The sequence below is a fragment of the Canis lupus genome, chromosome 25 (genome assembly GCF_003254725.2).
Source record: "Canis lupus dingo isolate Sandy chromosome 25, ASM325472v2, whole genome shotgun sequence".
Taxonomy (NCBI): Eukaryota; Metazoa; Chordata; class Mammalia; order Carnivora; family Canidae; genus Canis; species Canis lupus.
In genome coordinates this window covers 24,901,836-24,922,687 of record NC_064267.1, presented here as the reverse complement: position 1 = coordinate 24,922,687, position 20,852 = coordinate 24,901,836, and the positions used below count along the sequence as shown (strand labels likewise).

The 20,852-nt window shown below is 36.1% G+C and overlaps 1 long non-coding RNA gene across 1 annotated transcript in view; it reads left to right on the top strand.

Moving 5' to 3' along the window:
• The window catches only part of LOC125753642 (uncharacterized), a 32,318-nt gene extending 13,140 nt beyond the window's left edge, over positions 1-19,178 (top strand). The window contains exon 3 of the long non-coding RNA XR_007405934.1: positions 19,043-19,178. This is a non-coding gene — a long non-coding RNA (uncharacterized LOC125753642). The remainder of the gene's footprint in view (positions 1-19,042) is intronic.
• Positions 19,179-20,852: the final 1,674 nt, after the last annotated feature.

The following is a 20,852-nucleotide window of genomic DNA, read 5'->3' as shown; positions in this document are numbered from 1 at the left end:
CAGCCTTGTTTTTTTTTTTTTTTCCTGATCTGAAAAGTAAACCTCCATTAAGAATATTTGCTCTTCATTTTGTTATGTAGGATATTCAAATATAATTACAAAAAAAAAACATTTCCTAGTAATTTTGCCAGCTACTATTTTATATATTTTTTAATATCTGCAAGCAAGTTCATAATATTTGTGATTATTTCACTTTCTTAATTTATTCTTATTACTAAGAGTTAGCATCCCCCTTTGCTCCCAACATGTGCTTGATCTCAAATGTTACCTTGTCCTTTTTTATTGAGTAGTTTAACCAATTTGTATATATTTTGGTTTTTATATATCCTCTCTTATCTTATATTTTCTACTTACCATACCACCATTTTTAAAATTCTTTTTGCCCTTTCCATTTTTTTCATTAAATAAACCATATTTTTCTGCTAGCTTGAAAGGAAAGCATTTTATTTCTATTCTCCAGTTATTACTTTTAATTTATTAAGAACCATATTTTTGTTTATTTTTTCCACACAAATGCTTGACATTTCTCACTGCCTATATGCACTCCCAAAATAAGAATAACCAGGCTCTCGCCTCCTTCTGATTCTGCCGTTACATACATCTCACCCCTACCCCATTTGCCCTATTGAGGTCACCTAGTATTTGAGTTCTGGTTATCACAGATTGTTTTGTTTTCATTTCTTCCTTTTGTAAAAACAGTGAACTTTACCAAGTTATTCTTTCACCCTTATATGTATGTGTATGTGTTTGTTTACTGATAAATGTGTTTCTCTTCTTGCTTTAATAATTCTTTGAAAAGCATAAAAATAATTATTTTAAACCTAATATTAGGCTGGGGGATATCTGTATCAATCTCATATGTAACTGCTAGTTTATTTGGCTATACAGGATTAGATTTGAAGTTGTTTTATCTCAAACATAGAAAATACCATGGTCTTTTTTTAGTCTAGATTTGCTGCCGTGATATCACTTTCATTCTCCCTCCATTGTAAATTATCATCTCTTTCTCCCCTAAGATTCTAGAATTTTCTCCTTTTCTTTGATGTTCTTAAATTTCACTATTATATGTCAATGTGTAGGGGGTTTTGTTCTTCACTTTTTTTTCTTCTTATTTAGTTTGTGCTACAATCTATGAACTCTTATGACCTCAGGTCTTATATCTTTCTTTTATTCTGAAGAAACTATTCAGAATAGTTATTTCTTCAAACATTTTCTTACTTCTATTGATTTTTTATATATTTAAATTGCAACAAAGCTAAACTATAATAATATTCACATTCTTTGGTGCAAAATTATAGGAGTTCTGATAAATACTAAAGTTGCATAAACCACCTCTGCAATTAAGGGATGGGCAGAGCAGTTTCATGACCCCAAAAATATCCTTTATGCCACTGTGTAATTAACCACTCTTGATCCCACCAAACCAGGCAATCCATGATCCATTTTTTATTCTTCTAGTTTTGCCTCTTCAGAATGTCATGTAAATGGAATCATTTAATATGTAGCCTTTTGAGATTGGCCTCTTTCACTTAGCAGGATTAATTTGGAATTCATCCATCCTATAGTATGTATCAGTGGTCTGTTCCTTTTTGTTGCTGAGTATTATTTCATAGCATGGATTTACCTCAGCTCCTCTGTTTACCAACTGGAGTTATTTCCAGTTCTTACCTATTATGAGTAACCAACTCATAAAGTAACCAACTCATAAAGATGTTTCTGTGAGCATAGGTTTTCATTTCAATTGGGTAAATACCTAGAGTGGGATTACTGGGGTGTATATGGTAAGCACATGTTTAATTTTTTAAACATTTTCCAAAGCATCTCTACCATTCTGCATTTCACCAGCAATAAAGGAGGAGATTCAGTTGCTCTACACCCCCACCAGCACTGGGTATGCTCAGGTTTTTGTTTGCTTCACTTTTTACAATGTAGTCATTCTATCAGGTACGTAATGATATGTCGTTGTAGCTTTAATATAAATTTCACTGATGACAACTACTGTTGAATATCTTTTCATGTACTTATTTGCCATCCATATGTTTTCTTTAATGAAATATCTATTCAGATATTTTGCCTATATTTTGGATGGATTGCTTTCTTGTTATTGAGTCTTAGGAGTACTTACTATATTCTGAGTAAAAATCTTTTATGATATGTATGTTTTGAAAATCTTTGTCTTTTATTAAATGAGAGTGAAAGTGCCATTTTGGTGAAGTCCAATTTGTCTTTTATTTTTTCTTATACTCCATACTTTTTATGTTATTGCCAAGAAATCTTTGTTTAACCCAAGCTCTGAAAGATTTTTTTTTCGTTTTCTTCTACAAATTGCATAGTTTTTAATTTTACATTGAAGTTAAAGTACCGGGATCCCTGGGTGGCGCAGCGGTTTGGCGCCTGCCTTTGGCCCAGGGCGCGATCCTGGAGACCCGGGATGGAATCCCACGTCGGGCTCCTGGTGCATGGAGCCTGCTTCTCCCTCTGCCTGTGTCTCTGCCTCTCTCTATCTGTGTGTGACTATCATAAGTAAATAAAAATTTAAAAAAAAAAGAATTCTTTGAAGTTAAAGTACCATTTTAGTTAATTTTTCTGTATGGTATGAGGTATGAAGCAATATTCTTTTTTCATAGGGTTGTCCAATTTTTCCAGTATCATTTAATAAAAGGATAGCTTTCCTTTCTTCAATTAGGTTTGTATCTTTATCAAAAATTAATTGACTATAAGTAATTAATTGATCATAAAGGGGTGGGTATATTTCTGGAATCTCTATTCCATGCCATTGATCTGTACATTTATCATTTTGCTAATATAACTCTGACTTGATTACCATGGCTTTATAATAAGTCCTGAAATCAGGTAGTGTGAGTTCTCAAAGTTTGTTGTTTTTTTCAAAATTGTTTTTGCAATTCTAGCTTTTTTGCCTTTCCATATAAATTTTAAATTCAGTTTGTAAATTTCTACTAGAAAAATCTGCTGGAATTTTTATTAAAATCACATAGAATCATCAATCAGTTTTGGGAGAATTGATATCTTGATTTGGAATATTCTAATATAAGAACACAACATATATCTCCATTTATTTAGGTCTTCTTTGATATGTTTTATCAGTGGTGACTTTGCTTCTTAATGCAGATTGCTCACATATTTTACTTCACTTTCTAATTCTTCACTGCTGGTATATAAAAATAGTTGATTTTAAAAAATAGTTGACTTTTGTGTATTAACTTCATATCCTGTGTACTTGCTAAACTTACTTAGTTTTACTCCCTGTTTTTGATAGATATTTTAGAATTTTCTACATAGACAATCATATAATCTATGATGATAGTTCTTTTCAGGTCTGGATGCTTTTTATTTGATTTTCCTTCCTTCCTTATTACACTAATTAGAACAATGATGAATAGGAAAGTTGATAGCAGACATCTTCATCTTGCTTCTAATCTTCGGGGAAAGTTCTTTTACCATTAAGTGTGATGGTAACTTAATGTTGTTCAAATATGCCCTTAATCAGAATATAAAAAGTAGTGAAAGGGAATAAAGGGGAAAAGAGAAAAAATGAGTGGGAAATATCAGAAAGGGAGACAGAACATGAGAGACTCCTAACTCTAGGAAATGAACAAGGGGTGGTAGAAAGGGAGGTGGGCGTGGGGTGGGGGTGACTGGGTGACGGGCACTGAGGGGGGCACTTGATGGGATGAGCACTGGGTGTTATGCTATATGTTGGCAAATTGAACTCCAATAAAAAATAAATTAATTAATTTAAAAAGATGCCCTTAATCAGAATGAGGAAGTTCCTGCCTATACTTAGTGAATTGAGAGTTCATATAATGAATGCATATGTAATTTCACCAAATGCTTTTGCTACATCAACTGAGATAATCATATGATCTTTTTTCATTATGTAATATGATGAACTACATCAATTCATTTTCAAATTTTATAACAAACTTGTATTCATGGAATAAACTGAATTTAGTCATAGTCATATCTTTTTCACATATTAATGGATTTGATCTGCTATTTGTTGGAGGATAGTAGTGTCTAAGTTTATATAGGATTTTGATATGTGGTTTTCTTTTCTTGTAATGATTTTGTCTGGTTTTGGTATCAAGGTAATAATACTAGCCTGATCAAATGAGTTATATAAAGTCTTTTTTTCTATTTTCTATAAAAGCTTGGGTTGAATTAGTATTATTCTTTCTTAAATATTGAGTAGAATTTACCAGTAAAGCTAGCTGCGCTTTGAAATTTTTTTTTTGGTTGAAAAGTTTTAACCTCAAATTCTATTCCTTAAATAGAAAAAGAACAGCTTAGGTTATCTCTTTATTTTTGAGTGAGTATTATTTTTTTAAATACATATAGTGTCTGTAACGATGTCCTTGGTGTCTCATTTGTGTTGACCTTTGCAAAGAACCGGTTTGGGTTTCGATTATTATTTTCTGTTGTTTTTCTACTTTTAGTGTCATTGTTTTTTCTATCATCTTTTGTCTTTATTATTTCCTTTCTTCAGCTTGCTTTGAGTTTAATTAATTCTTTTGTGGGGTCTTTTAGAATATTTGTTTTATGGATTTTTAATTTAAATTTTTAAAAATTTAATTCTGATATAATTAACATACAATGTTATATTAGTTTTAGGCATAAATTTAATTAGTTCTTTTCATATTTTCTTAGGGTAAAATAAAGATCACTGATTTAAGACCATGATTTCAATTTTTAAAAATTTGTTAGTGTTTATGATGGATGTTGGTGATCATTTCATGTACATTGGAGAAAATGGTATATTCTGCTGTGTGTGGGCAAATTATCTACAAATGTCAATTAGGTTAGGTTGTTTGATTACGTTTTTCAAGATTTCTGTATCCTTCCTGATTTTCTATCTACCTGCTCTTTCAGTTACTGGGTCAAGAATACTGAAGTCTCAAACTATAATTGTGGATTCGTCTATTTTTTTTCAGTTCTATCAGTTTTCCCTTCATGCTTTCTTTTACATTACAATTATTTTACTTTTTTTATTTCTTCTTCCCAAGTTTTTAAAATGTAACTAGCAAGTTAGACATTTGACTCGTGTTTTGTTAAAAAAGTAAAGTTCACTCTATATATGAGAATATGTAAAATTAAATACATATAAGCCAATGTTCTTTTTATTGACATTATATTCTGAGTCAGACCAGTTCTATCAGAAGTAGTAGCATGAAAACATGTTCCAAGGTACACAAGACTCAGATGGTGGCTAGAGGTACTACTATCTTTTGGCAAATACTAATTTCTTAATAATTGCAAGTACTTATTGCAAGCAATTATATTCCCAGAATAATTAAAATATTTCATTACAAAAATTTCGAAAGCAAATTGTTGTATGTGATTTTAAGGAAAATAAAACATTTTTAAGTTTAGGTTTCAGTGGAAAGGATGAGAATGAGATGTTTCCCTCCACATTTTATAAGAACTACATCCCTAATGTGCACCAAAAGTAGTGAAGCCCATATCCTTCTCATCCAATGTCCTGTCAATCAGAAGGACTACATAATTAGGCTATCCGATTAGAAAACAAATTCAAGTTGCTTTGCAAGTTGTTCATTACAGGCACATTAAAATTTAAATATTGGCTATTAATCCTAACAAATAATGATCAGATAGGAAAGAAAACTCATAGTTACATAAACATGGATTCGATCCTTCCAAAGGGAAGCCCTAGATTCATCACCATAACCCCATCTATGGCATGATGTGCAACCTTATCTATTTTACTAAAACACTGCAAACTAAAGAAACAGGGGACAGCCTTTATTAAGCTAATATGAGGGCATCTTGGTGGTACAGCCAGTTAAGAGCCCAGCTCTTGGTTTGGGCTCAGCATCCTGGGATCAAGCCCCACATTGGATTCCGCTGAGCACAGAGTCTGCTTGAGACTCTCTCTCCCTCTTCCTCTGACCCTCCTGCTCATGCTCTCTCTCTCTCTAAAATAAATAAATAAATCTTTATAAAAAAGAAAAAGCTAATCTAACCTATATTTTGACTAATGATCACCTCTAAACTTGATTCTTGATTTGTAAGATTGAATTTTTTAACCACCATATTTCACTCATACCACAATCTACAGACTTCTAAAAGCAGAGTCTCCAATGTGAAGTAAATTAGGACCTGAAGTCCACATCTTTGGGTACTTTTAATAAATTATGAAACTAGAAAAAACTTCAAAGTTCATCTAGTTCAATGGCCTTGGTCATTTCTCAGTCAGAACTGTTAAGATCAAGAGAAGTCTGTTTCACAGTTTTTTACTCAAGTAAATCTAAATCAAATACAGTATCACTTTCACTTCAGAAACTTTTCAAAGTAACTCCATAAATATTTAAATGAAAATCTAAATAATGACTAAAACTCTACTATAATATTACTTCTACATTTAATTATTTAGATAATAGCCTTTAATAAAATATAAAATAATATTGTTATATAAAAAAGGAAGCATTTGTTTGGAAAAAATGAGAATATATAGTTTTTAACATTTAAAATATCTATAATTCCTTTGTTAAAATCATTAAAATTAAAAACTTGATGGGTATATTTCTAAATTAAACCACATAAAACTGATAAACTTTAAGATTAAGAACTAAAATATAGGTATAAAAGTATAGCTTTAAATAAAAACTGGACCAAAATTCACATACCATGTTGTATCTTGTTTCCTTCACATAGATCAGATTATGAACATTTTTCATTAAGAAATATTTACCTCAAGTATCACTCAAATGATTCCAAGTAGACCATTCAATGTATACACCATAATTTGTTTAACCAAATCCTTTATTATTGGTCATTTAGAAATGTTTCATATTGTCTATTATAAAGAATTTTGTGTTGTACATTCTGTAACGAAATATTTGGCTATACCCTTAATGCATTTAGAATGATTTTGAAATAAAGAAATTTCTTGGTCAAAGGGTATATATATTTTTTAAGCATTTGATATAGATTTTTGCCCAAGAACAGATAATAGAAATTTTCAAACCTCGCTTATCAAATTCTGTAATAACCTGCCACAGAAAAAGTTTTTGAGAAGTGGGCTAATGAAGCCTCAATTTGACAGAGTAATCATAAGAATAACATTCTACTTATTTGAAGAGTTTCGATTTAATTTCACTACTACCAAGTAGAAAAAAGCCATTCCAATAGAGACCACATTTTCTTTCCCTTTCGTTTCCCTCCTTAGAAAGAAATCAACACTTGATAAGGACAAGAAAATAAAGAAGAATGAAACCATATTATTTTGGTTTCTAGCCCTTTAAAATTGAGTCTGTGTGTTATCTGACAAGATGTTGAAATGATATTAAAACTGGAAATATTTTCTTTGGAAGTGCATTTGCCTTTACGAATCGAGGTTTCCTTAGGACCAAATAGTAAATATTTGCAGCTTTATGATCTCTAAGGTGTCTGTCACAATAACTAAACTCTGCCTCAGCCATAGATGAGACATAAACAAATGAGTGAAGCTGTGTTCTAATAAAACTTTATTAACAAAAACAGTTGGTGGTTTGATTTGGCCCGCAGGCTATAGTTTACCCTATCTGCCTTGAACTCTCTTTCCATTTCAAATCCTCCACAAAAACTTAAGTCAGAATAGTTTCTGTCATTGGACTAACAACAAACATGTGCACTTTCCATGTTATTTTCTGGAATGATTCCCACAACTATATCCATAGAAAGAACAAAGAAAGTGTGGATCAAATAAAGGTAACATCCAACTCTCTTTTCTTTCTAATAATCTTTCTGTGTGCTCTGCAGTTTTCCTTTACCTTGTATGGGAGCTGATTAGTGTTTACTCACATGGGAAGTCTTCACCAAATGCACATCCTTGTGGAATTTGTCACCTCTTGGGTTCTTCAATGGTGGCCCCCAACTTTCCAGTCTGAACTTCTAGAGAGTTTCAAAATCTCTGAATTGGTTCAACCTGGACAGTTATTGAGGTTTCTATTCTGGTCCCCCTGGGAGGAAGGCAGGGTCTGTCCAAGTACAGCATATTCCTGGCCTTTTGTAGGCTCAACAATGATATCCTTTGTTGCTCTGATGCAGCTCTTCGTGTGTGGTAGAGGACATATCTCGTCTTTTCTAGACTTGCCAGAAATGTGTCAAGACTAATTTTGTTCTCATTAGTGTAACATATCTGACTAGTTTATACAACAAACTTTCTTACTTTACACTGAACAAGACATTTGAATTGCTTTGTACCCTGTGGCTGTTTACCATACTGCTCAATACTGTAACTCAGAAAGTTTGAAGACTTTTAACATGAAATGTGTAACAAATGGATGGATATGCTCCAAAAAGTCCAACTTAAAACATCTTGTAAGTAATAATATCCAAACGAAGTTTATATTAGGGAAATGATGAGTCAAAATAAACTCTGTGCTGAACAAATTTTTCACAGTGTTTGACAGACCAATGGAAATTGCATGGAAATAGAATACTTTAAAATTTTTAGTAGTATAGTTAATATAATTTTCTGATATTTGATTTCACCTATATATTAGAAAATCACACATAGTTCTGGAACATAAAGATTTCAACATTTTCTTCAATTACTTTGGTGGCTTCAATTGCTCAATTTCTATTGCTGGTTTTACAAAAGTATGTGGCATGGTTGAGCGTCAGCTATATTAAAAAAATTTCACTAACTGCACATACACTTCCAGGTATCCTTCTACATCTCTTCCTCTTTAAGCACTTGTACATGTCACCTATTTTAATTCTGATTTCCTATATCCCACCGTGATCCAGTTTTCTGGATTTACCAGGTGCTACTGTTGCTGTGCTACTGTTACTATCTTTACTGTTAAGATAACTGATAAATTTCTCTTTATAGATCTACTAAAGACTTTTCAGTACTTGTTGGCCACTCCTCCCTTAAAACATTTTCCTCCATTGACTTCTATCATTCTAATCCTTTATCCTCTCCTTTATCCTCTCAGATATTTTGTAAAGGTCCTCTTCTGCTATTAGCCCTTTAAATATGAACTATATTCTCAAGGGGTTTTTTTTAGATTTTATTTATTTATTCATGAGAGACCCAGGGAGAGAAAGAAGCAGAGACACAGGCAGAGGGAGAAGCAGGCTCCACGCAGGATGCCTGACGTGGGACTCAATCCCAAGTCTCCAGGATCAGGCCCTGGGCTGAACGCGGTGCTAAACCACTGATCCACCTGGGCTGCCCTATATCCTCAAAGTTTAATGCTAGGCCACCTTCCCTTCTTGCTCTACATATGCACCACTGGTGGTTTTTATCAACTTCCATGGTTCTAAATCTGAAATCTTTGTGCTAGATTTCTCTGTGAAGCTTCAGACTTGTGTGCTCACCTACTTATTGGACACTGCTACTTTGATGGCTTCTGGACATCTTTGGCTCAGTATAGCCAAAACTGAATGCATCACCTTCATCTCTCCTTCAACTAGCTACTCTCTAGGTATTTTCCACTGCCAAATCCAGAATCAGTGTTTCCCCTGACTCTTTCCTTTCTTTCATTTCCACATTTGGTCAAAAAATCAAATCTTGTTTAATCTACTGCCTGATAATTTCTCAGGTTTTCCTCTTTTCCCAATAGCTTCATTGTTGTCCCATTCCAAGTCACCCTAGTTACTCACCTGGGTTATTGAAACTGTCCTCTAACTTGCTTACCTCCATCCCTTCCTCCAATTGGATCTCTACAATGAAGCACAAGAGCTTAACTGTGTTACCATGGTCCACTCAATCCTTGTGTATATCACCTCTGTGGCTTTTTTATGTTTTTGAGTTCAGAGATGACTCATACAATCCTTCTCTGTCTAGTACTCTTTTTTGCCACTCACCTTCCATGCCGAGAACCATCCACGCTGAGCCATATTGCAAGCATTCATAGATTCATAGTATAATTCTCTTAGCTTCTACTCCCCTTCCAGAAACATTCTTAACTGTCTTTATTGCCTAGTTAGCTTCTGTTCTGTTCATCTTTTTGGGTTTCAGTTTATATATCACTTTCACCAGACATTTTTTTTCTGACATAATCCCATCCTTCAGACTGGCTAAATATCCTGCAATGGACTCCCATGGTGTTATTTTCTCTAAACTTGAATATCACACTTTAAGTTATAACCTGTTTGATTCTTCCCTTTATTAAACTGTAAGCCCCAGGAAGTCAAAAAACATTTTCATCTCATTCATGCTGCATGAATTTTAAAAAATGGATGGATAAACCGGTAAGGTCATGAAGGAAAAGTTTCATAGAAGAAACAGACATTAAGCAAATAAACAAGTAGATTAAATAAATAATAACACTCAATTGAGAACAGTTCTGTCAAGCAAAATAGAATATTTTAAAACAGACACCTAGAATCATTCAGGGGTGTGGCATAACATGACACACACATTTTAAAACTTTTACTTTTATTTTTTTAAGATTTTATTTATGTATTCATGAGAGACACAGAGAGAGAGAGAGAGAGAGGCAGAGACATAGACAGAAGAAGGAGCAGACTCCCTGTGGGGAGCCTGATGCAGGACTTGATCCCAGGATCCCAGGATCACACCCTGAGCAGAAGGCAGACGCTCAACCACTGAGCCACCCAGGCATCCCTAAAACTTTTAAAAATAGGTTTTTTTTCTGCTACACACACACACACACAAACAAAAAAAAAAAAAACAAAGAGAAACGACAGTAGAAATTAAGTCACAAAAAAAGACTGTGCCACTACTCTAGTCGGGCACAATGGAAATAGATATTTATCTAATATTTCATCTTGTATTATTTGTAATAGGAAAAACTCAGGTTAAAGCAAGATAAGGATCTCTATATATAACTTAAAGTAAAAAGGAATGCATAACTTTTGGGAAATCTTTGAATATAGGAAAAAATCAATTTTAGAGTAGTTGGTACCATTCCAAATTTCCTTGTACCTGGAATCCAAAATTCTGTTAGGCACCCAGATACAATTTACTTCTGCTTATTTTCCATTTTCTCTCAGGATCGAAATCTTGATGCTGTGGTTCTTCTATAAAGCCTCATAGAGGGAGTAGCTTTCTCCAAGCTGACCAGCTAGACCTCAAAAACACAGCAGCCCCAGGGGCTGAGCATGATGTCTGTCTGATGACTCCCAGAAAAATTGTTTGCAATAGACAATTATTTTGTGTGTGTGTGATATCATTGTTACAAATATTCATTTAAGAATTGAAAGGGAAAGAGGCCCAAGAAGGTCTGTGATTGTCAAAGTTACTCCTTGGGGAAAAAAAGAAAAATAAGCAGAAAAAAGAGAGAGAAAACAAATAAATCATTTTTGTTTCTACCACACACTGTGTCTGCTTGCCATCAAAAGGATGAATGACAGAAAGGTCCTGACATACAAGGTGCCTGGGCAGGATAGGCACCTACAGCTTTCACATCCAGCATCACAATATTAGATAGCCACAACCACATTTTTCAATATCTTTATGTCATAGAATAAAACAAGAGCTATTTCTGTCCATAGAAAAAAACTATACTAAAGAAAATCTTGCCTGTTATTACATGACCCATCACCCTAACCATTTTAGTTGTGTAATATACAAATAGCCAATTTCCAATTAACTTACAGCATTGAGGTCAGTGAATTCTCCCCAAAAGTATTTTCCTGATGCACATTTTCTTCCTTACTGTGTGGTATGACTAAAGTCACTCCCATAACCCAGAATTATTGTATGGGTGAAAACACTTGAAAATTTGGAGGATTCACTGCCTCTGTCTTCAATATTCACTTAAGGCAGACATATGATTGCACAACTCTTTAACCAGTGTGGTGGCCCAGAGCTGCTGCTTGGGTGTAGCTTCATATGACTAACTGACCAGATGATTTAAAGATGGTATTTCACTAGGAAATTCATTCTTAACATCAGACCTATTTCTAATCAAAGCACTCTAGACATGTGCCTTGTGCCTCCTTGGAAGTTTAAGTTCACTTATATAGAATATTTCCCATTTGTTCCCTGAAATCCTCTAGATATATGAATGAACTAATGCTGTCCCATCCTCTCTACTGTCCATCTGCTCATCAGCACCACCACACAATCCAATTTTTAGACAGAGGTGAAGTTATAAGTGAATATCTTCTATCCTAATTTAATGGTTGGTGATGTCTGTTCATTTATTTTGTGCATGCTGGCATGTTTTCTCTCTTGAATATCCAGTGTCCAAGGAGTCACTTGGTTTGGTTTTTGTTTTGTGCTTCTAATAAGGTTTTTCCCCCCTTTTCTCTCCCCTTACTTCTCTTCTTTCCCCCCCTTTACCAATTTTATTTATTTATTTATTTATTTATTTATTTATTTGAGAGAGTGAGAGAGAGTGTGCACATGATGCAGAAGAGGAGAGAGAGAATCTCAAGCAGACTCCATGCTGAGCACAAAGCCTGTCAGGGGCTCCATCTCAGGACCCTGAGATCATGACCTGAGCCAAAACCAAGAGCCAGATGCTTAACTGACTAAGCCACGCAGGTGCCTCTCCTCTTCTATTTCTCTTCTAATTCATAGGGAAGCAAGAGACACATCAGACTTTTAAGCTGTCATCCTAACTGATACAGTGGATGAGTGAGAATTACAGACTTTCCTGCGGGAGTTGAGAGCACTCATATTACCTCATCATGCTGACCATTCTCTATAAACTCTTGGCATAGTCACCTGTTAGTAGAAATTATCAGATTCTAACTGCACTAGCAATATGGCTTGGAAAATTATAGTGTTACTTCCTAATTATGTTTGAGCAGGAGCTCATCTAAGACAGCGTGGTCTTCATGTTGTTTAAAAAACATCTTGGAGGGACACCTGAGTGGCTCAGTGGTTGAGCATCAGCCATTGCCCCAGGGCATGATCCTGGAGTCCCAGGATTGAGTCCCACATCAGGGTCCCTGCATGGAGCCTGCTTCTCTCTCTTCCTATGTCTCTGCCTCTGTGTCTGTGTGTGTCTCTCATGAATTTAAAAACAAAAATCTAAAAAAAAAATAACAAAAGAAAGAGCATTTTGGAAAGATAACCTTGTTTTGATAAATTCAGCGTTCTCAGTGGAGCGCCAATAAACAAAGATGTAAACAACTACCAAAATACCACAGAGCTTTATCAAATGACATTGTCACTCCACCCCTGGCATCTGAGCTTTATTCTTATCTCTTATTATAAATTTCCTCAAACAATTTCAAATTATTTATTTGTTAGAATGATAAAGTAAACGGATCTTTCCTGTAACGAATGCAATTTTACAGTTTGTACCTAGGATGAAAATTGTTGATTAACAACTTGTTGTGACCTTTGTAAGTCATTTTGTTCCATTATTAAAGATACTCAGGAAACAGCAAGAGAGCTTGTATTTTAGGAATAATTCCATCCCAGGTTTGAATATGTCACAATGCTTAATAGAATGTGTGCAATCTCATAACTAATAAGAAGCCAGTGTTAACAATATCCTTTACACCTCTAACTCCATGCATATTCCCATATAGCCAAGTTCCCAGTTAGGGTCACCCTGACCCAAAAAATAAAGAATCTTGACTCAAACCATCCATGTCATAGCCTCACAGCCTAAAGTCTTAGTTAAAATCTATGAATTCTCAAAGGCTTATCCAGCCAGGCATGTTAGCAAGAAATCTGGATTTCTTCCTTAGAAGAATTTTCATATCAGCTGCTAAGAACACATTGTGTTACTGAGTTCTTTTGGATGACTCTATTAATCATAAGTCCCTATGTGCCACGTTGACTAACCAACAAAGACTTAAAATCCTAGTGAAGCATCTTATATAGATAGGAATACATCCTCCTAAATCTTTAAATCCCAATGTGATGAGGTAAAGTTTCATTTGCTCCATTTCTAAGTTCATTCATCTAGCTGAGGATCAGATTGGGTCAGAACTAATTTTTCCAGTCAGAAATTTGCACAGTTAATGCCTGCAATACAAACCTCCGTATTTTAAAGGTAATGCACCAAAATGATAAAGTGGGTACTGCTCCTACATAGAGGGAAGGAATTTGAAGCAGAGTGTATATTATTTCTGTCTCTGGCCATGACACAAAAACTAGGCTTCACACCTCCACTGCTCAGAAGAGATAATACAGCAAAAAGCAGTGGGCATCCTCCCTGTTATTCCCCACGCACCTCATGCTCCCACCTTTGCTTTAAGCAGTCTCCTCTTTCCATAACATTCTCCCTGTGGATCTCTCTATGGCTCATTCTTTCACCTCTATCAATCTTTTATGCAACTCTACCATCTCAAAGAGAACCATCATCACCCCACTGTGAAAATTATCTCCCATCCTCCCCTTTGCCTTGCAGTCCCAGTCTCCTCCGCCCTGCTCTCTTCCTTTCTTTTATCATCATACCGAGTTATGTACTAATTCACTACAGTTATGACTTAATTGACGGCCTCCCCCAGAGTATGGGAGCTCTTTAAGGACAGGGATTTGTTATCCACATAAGTGTCCTCTCTGCTTCTGCTTTTCACTTGCAGACAGGATTTCCCTGTCTAACCATGGCTTTCTGACCTAGAATTTCCCACTTTCTCATATCGCTGATCTTGTTCTTTCCCCAGCAAGTTTGCTAGTCCCTAAATCCCTCTGCTGTATCTAGATCATGGGCACTTTTATGACTTCGCTGCCTAACCATTCAGCCTGAAACTCTGATCAGCTACTTTAAGCTGCCTTAATTAGAGTCCCAGGCAACTTGTATCCTTTAATTTTCAGTTCTGCCTATCCCCAGCCCTGGGAAATCTACTTTGTACAATTCTACTCTTAGTCCTTCAACATTAAAATAAAAGGCATAAAATCATGAGTGTGAGAACTACCAAAACATACGCATTTTATTTACTTGCACACCACAGCAGCTCACAATCCTTTTTTTGAAAGATGTTATTTATTTATTTTGAGATCGAGAGAAAGAGAGAGAGAGAGAGGAGAGAGAGGGAGGGAGAATGAGCGAGCGGGGGCAGGGGCATGGGGAGAGGGAGAGAGGGAATCCCAGCAGACTCTGTGCTCAGCACAGAGCCCCAGGGAGGGTTCCATCTCATGATCCTGAGACCATGACCTGAGCACAAATCAAGAATCTACACCTAACTGACTGCACCACCCAGCACACCCCACAATGCTTTAATTGACTCTCCACTGACTCTCTTTCCAGCACCTACTGGAATCATTTTCCTCAGTCTTCATCCTATCAGTCCACACACCCAGTGTGGCTCTTGCTTCTGCATTGACTGGGAAGATAAATCCTTTGTCACAAAATCCCTCTTCTACATTCTCATCTACCTCAAGCCATCTCTATGTCTATCAACCTCCACCTCTAAATTTCTCAGTATTTTCAGGTACCTATTCTTTCTTCATTCCTTTTCCAGAGGAGGAGGTGCCTTTCTCCTTGAAGAAACCATTCTCTCCATCTGCATTAGGGCTTTTCACATCTCCCACCTCTTCTGGAATGTCATTCCTTCTGATAAATTCTCTTTTCCAAATCTTCGAGTTCTTCCTCTTCTCTGCTACAACATACTTCCGCTGCCCCTAGCCTACAAAACCTTACTTCTTGTTCTAATATGTCTTTGAACTGCCTACACTCAATATTTTCTCCTTTCAAAAATGAGTGGGAAATATCAGAAAGGGAGACAGAACATGAGAGACTCCTAACTATGGGAAACGAACTAGGGGTGGGGGAAGGCGAGGTGGGCGGGGGGGGGTAGTGACTGGGTGACAGGCACTGAGGGGGGCACTTGACGGGATGAGCACTGGGTGTTATGCTATATGTTGGTAAATTGAACACCAATAAAAAATAAATTTGCAAAAAAAATATTTTCTCCTTTCTTGTATCCATTTTCTTATACATAATTAACTCCTCAGTTTTCGGTCCACAGTACTTTAAGTGACGCAAAGTAAAGATTTTACTGCCACATCATGTGGTCATTTTTTTATCACCATCTTGATCTTTGTGGCATTTGCCATTTTTAATCAGTCTTTTTCAGCCCTTCCTCTTTCTTCAGCCCTTGGGAGTTTCCTGTTATCCTACTTCACTACCCACTTCTTCTCTGTGGGTTTCCTTCATCATTTTCTCCTCTTCCTCCCACACCATAAATCAAGATGTAGCATGAAGCTTAATCACTGATGCCTTGTTCTTTGTCAATTTTCCTTCTATGTAAGTTCCTTCCTGGCATTTTCTTGTTTTGCTCAATGGTACTATTGTTCTGGAACTGACTCTTCCAAATCCAGTTTTGTATTTTCCCAGATTCATCAGCCCATAGTTTTCTGGTATCCCTTTATTTTTTTTAAATATTTTATTTATTTATTCATGAGAGACACAGAAAGAGAGAGGCAGAGACATAGTCAAAGGGAGAAGCAGGCTCCATGAGGGAGTGTGACTCGGAACTCAATCCCGGGCCTCCAGGATCACACCCTGGGCTGAAGGCAGCACTAATCTGCTGAGCCACTGGGGCTGCCCTGGTGTCCCTTTATGATGAATACCTGGCATCTGCATGTTTTATAAACATAGAGAGGAAGTGTTAATCTTAGGGATCTTGAATGTCATCAAAGCTTATAGATCTATTTTTTGCCACATTACTTTCCTGCATGCATCAGAGAACACTAGACTATCAGAGCTGGAAGGGACGTTGGAGGTTACCTTGTCCAGCATTCCCATCTGACAGGCAAAAAGGCAAAACCTACTGTCACCAGGAAATCAAAGATGAGAACTGAGGATTTCTAGTGCTTCTCATGTGACTGATCAAAAGTAATAGGCTGAGTGAAAGGTATTCATTTTCTCACCCTACCTTTATAACTAACACATTGTAACACTTGTAAAATCATTAAACTTCTCTGAATCTTATCTTCCAGTATCTCTCAAATAAGAAATGCTAACACAGTGACTTCTAAACTCCCTTCAAACATTAGCTTTTCATTGATTCATGATTCTTTGATACCTGCCACAAGACATCACCTCAGGAACACAGTCAACTGAATAAAGTCAAATGATCCATTTTCCTAGAAGTGTCAGTTTCTCCTTAAGATTTCCTTGTCCTGGTCAATGGTACCACCATTCTCTCAGGAATTGACACTTCCAGACCCAGTTTTGCTCTGCTCCAGATTCACTGCCCCAAGTTTTCTGATGTCCTCCAGGATGAGCAGCTAACAGCAGCATGTTTTGTAACCATAAAGGAGACTCTGGTCTTCCCTAGAGAGTCATTGGGCCATATTTCCTTCATAGCAGAGGCCAGTCCTTAGAGCACCTTCTGTTGGGCCAGTTACTCCCATTCTCCTGTCGCCTGAGAGATACTCCTGATATACCTTGCCTGATGCCTCTTCTTGCATGCCATCAGCCTCCCACCTGGCCTCTCTTTTTGCTGTTCAAGCATGAGAAGATCCAGGACTGCATGAAGTACAACATCTGCACTGGCTCACCCAGCCAGGCCCTGAGGCAGGCAAGCAGGCAGGGAGGCAACTCTCTAACACCAGCTGGCTGGCTCACCCTGAGCCCTAGGCCATCTCAGCTGTCCTGAGACCTGGCTTTCCAGAAGTTTTCTCAAATGCAATTAATGCCATGTGGAATGAACTTGGACCAATAAGAGATGAAAGAGAACATATGACTGGCAGATAAAAATGACTTCATTTCTGCTTTCCTCTATCAGATAGTTGCAAGTTAAAAGGATTCCATACAGCCTTTCGAGAAGAGTCACATGTGACTGACCATGTGTGTTTCTTATAAAGCTGTGGTTTTCCCGCCCTCCTTATCTTTCTTTCTATTTTCACTCATTTTTCCTTCTCTAAAAATTCATACCCAAATAAAATTTTGCTTCGTGCCTCTACTTTCTAAGAAAACCAGACTGGGTCAGGTACCCAGTAAGCCTCCATCCCTTTCCCTACCCAGTCAGTTATTCACTCACTAAATTCCAGTTCCTTTCATCTAATATCATTCACATTTATTCCTTCCTTATCTCTTTAGAGTCAATCTCTTACTCCTGTTCTTACCACTTTTCACTTGGAATTCAACAAAAAGTCTCTTAACTGGCTGAATCAGTCAGAGTTCTCCAGAGAAACAGAACCAATAGGATATGTAGTTCCGATCTGAAAGCTAGCAGGCTCAAGACCCAGGAGTAGTAGATATTTCAGTTGGAGTATAATGGCAGGAAAAACCAATGTCCCAACTGAGAGCAATCAGGAAGGAAATTCCCTTTTAGAGGGTCAGCTTTTTTTCCCCCATATTTAGACATTCAACTGATTAGATGAGGCCCACTCACACTAGGGAAAGCATCTTCTTTAGTCCATCTGCCAATTCAAACGTTAATTTCATCCAGAAACATCCTCACAGACACACCAAAATAATGTTTGACCAAATGTCTGAGCATCCTGTGGTCTAGTAAAAAAATAGTAAAAACACTAAAACACACAAGTAAAAACACACAAAATTACCTACCATAGTCATATTTCCTCTGTTGGTCCCTGATCCTCCAAATCCACTGCACACTGTAGCTCATTTAATCTTCTCAAAAAAATCATCTCCATCTTTCCAATAGACTTTAATAGTTTCTCATGACTTTTAGTATAGCATTCAAATGTCTTTCCCTAGAATAAAAGATTCTTCATGTGTCAATACTAATTGACACAACCTATCCCCTATCATTCCTGTATGTTTATTCTCTGTTCTAAAGTTACTCATTGGGTACTCCTTATCTCATGGACAAACCACCTCCACATTATCGTATATATCAAACTTTCTTCTCCATGTTCCTTCCTTCTATTTTATTTAACCTCCTTCAGAAGTATATTCCATGAGGGCAAAGACCTTATCTGTCTCGTGCCCCCTTACACAGTTTTCAGCATTAATAGTGTGTTGAATAATGGCCAGTCTCTTTTCCTTGAAGCAGAAGGGGTGGACCTAAAGCAGAAAGGGAAAAATATAGCTGTGTCATAGAGCTTATTTCCTTATGCTGTATTGGGATAAACCCTGGATGCTGATGTAGCTTCATGTGACCCATAACATTGCAAAAAAGTGCTCATCTGCCTTGGATTTTTCCCTCCTCCCTCCACCCTCAGAATGCTGAATATGAGAGGCGTCTCTGTGGAGGAACTGAGAAGATAGAAGAAAGCCTCAACCACTTGCTTCCATTTGTGGTCTCACGCCAACCTTTACCCTGCTTGTCTGCTGATGTGGTAGCAACATGAAGCAAAACCAATCTAAAGTATGTCTAACCAGTCATTCTCACCAGTCTTCAAATATAGACTAAACTACATGCTCTGCAATATTTCCAACAAGTAACCAATAAATATTTATTAAATGAAGGAGGGAAGGTGAATGACCAAGCCCTCATTTTCTCTGAAGGAACAACTCAAATCTTACCTCCTTCACAAGAACATTCTCAAGTGCCTTTTTACTAGACCAAAATGAGCTCTCCTAAGTTCCTAAGTTATTATTTTTTTCAGTTTATTATTGGTTTACTTGGCTTATTTTTTTTTCAGACTCTGCAGAACTACACATAAGGCATGTAAGTAAATTGGTAAAATAAGGCCGGTCGAATTATGAAGAATGAAAAAAACCAGCCTGCTAAGAAATGCTGATTCTTTTCATATAATCTAAGAAGAGATCATTACCAAATAGAAATATAACAAAAACTGTAACAAAAACTGTAACTTTAAATTGGCAAGGAAGTTATAGATTATTTGTTTAAATTCTATAATCATTTTTATATGTTTACAATTTAACAAGTATTCCCTTTATAGTCAAAAAGGTATCAAATGTTATTTTCAGAAGAATCATCTAAATGAGTTTCTACTATGTGTCTTCATTCCTAATAAGGCTTTAGGGTAGAAGCTACTCTGCTGATCTACCTTAAAGATATAAAAGAATCAAGGAATCAGCAATCTTGGCTCTGGTTCCAGCATTTATAGGCTAAAGGAAACATTGGGAGACCATGTTCTTTTCTTATTTGAAAAGAACTGAGTAATCTCATATATAGCACCCTAACAATTCGATTTTGTTTTCATTCTTTAGGATGATGTGGTAAGGCCTATATGCCTACTATGATTGTATTCTTTAACTTCAGTTCCTATTAGTTCTAAAATATTGAGCTTGATTTTGGAAGTAAGAATCTGGAAGAATAATTTAGAAATTTTCTGATAAGGAGTCACCTTCCTACAGCAATATAGACTAATTGTCATCTTCTCTTAGCATCATTCTATTTAGAAGCAAGAATTATATTTAATATTGAAGGGCATTAATGAGTTTTAACTATAGCTCTGTCTTGATCCAAAAAAAAAAAAAAAAAAAGACATTTTGGAATTTTTTTCATAATGATACCATCAAAGATCTGTGAATTAGTACTAAAGTATCTAAGGCCTTAGGGTCCTGGGAGCCAATTGATGATTCATGGTCTATAAGAAACAGATGGTACTAATAAAACACTATTTCCTTGGAGATGTACAAACTGAAACAACACATGGTCAGAATTAACCAGAATTAAGCATGGGCAAGGGGGGTACATGTTCACAGCTCCCATAGGAATAGTGCCAGAGATGTTCTAACCCAGTCCTCTGTGTCCTGAATGAATTCTCAAAGACTCATATCAGACTTGTGAAGATATGAGTTATGGAAGAGAATGCATGTTCTTAAGTGTAGCATGAGTAAGATTAACTGGAATTACTCATCAGAGCTAGATAGAAGGTCAATACTTATCATTCCATCAGATAGGCTGAATAATGTCCATCTACTAATCCAAAGATGTCTATATGCTAATTCCCAGATTCTGTAATATGTTATTTACCTGGCAATGGGGAATTAAACTTAAAGATCCAATTAAGATGGCTAGTAGGTTGACTATGACATGGAAGACTATTCCATATTTTCTAG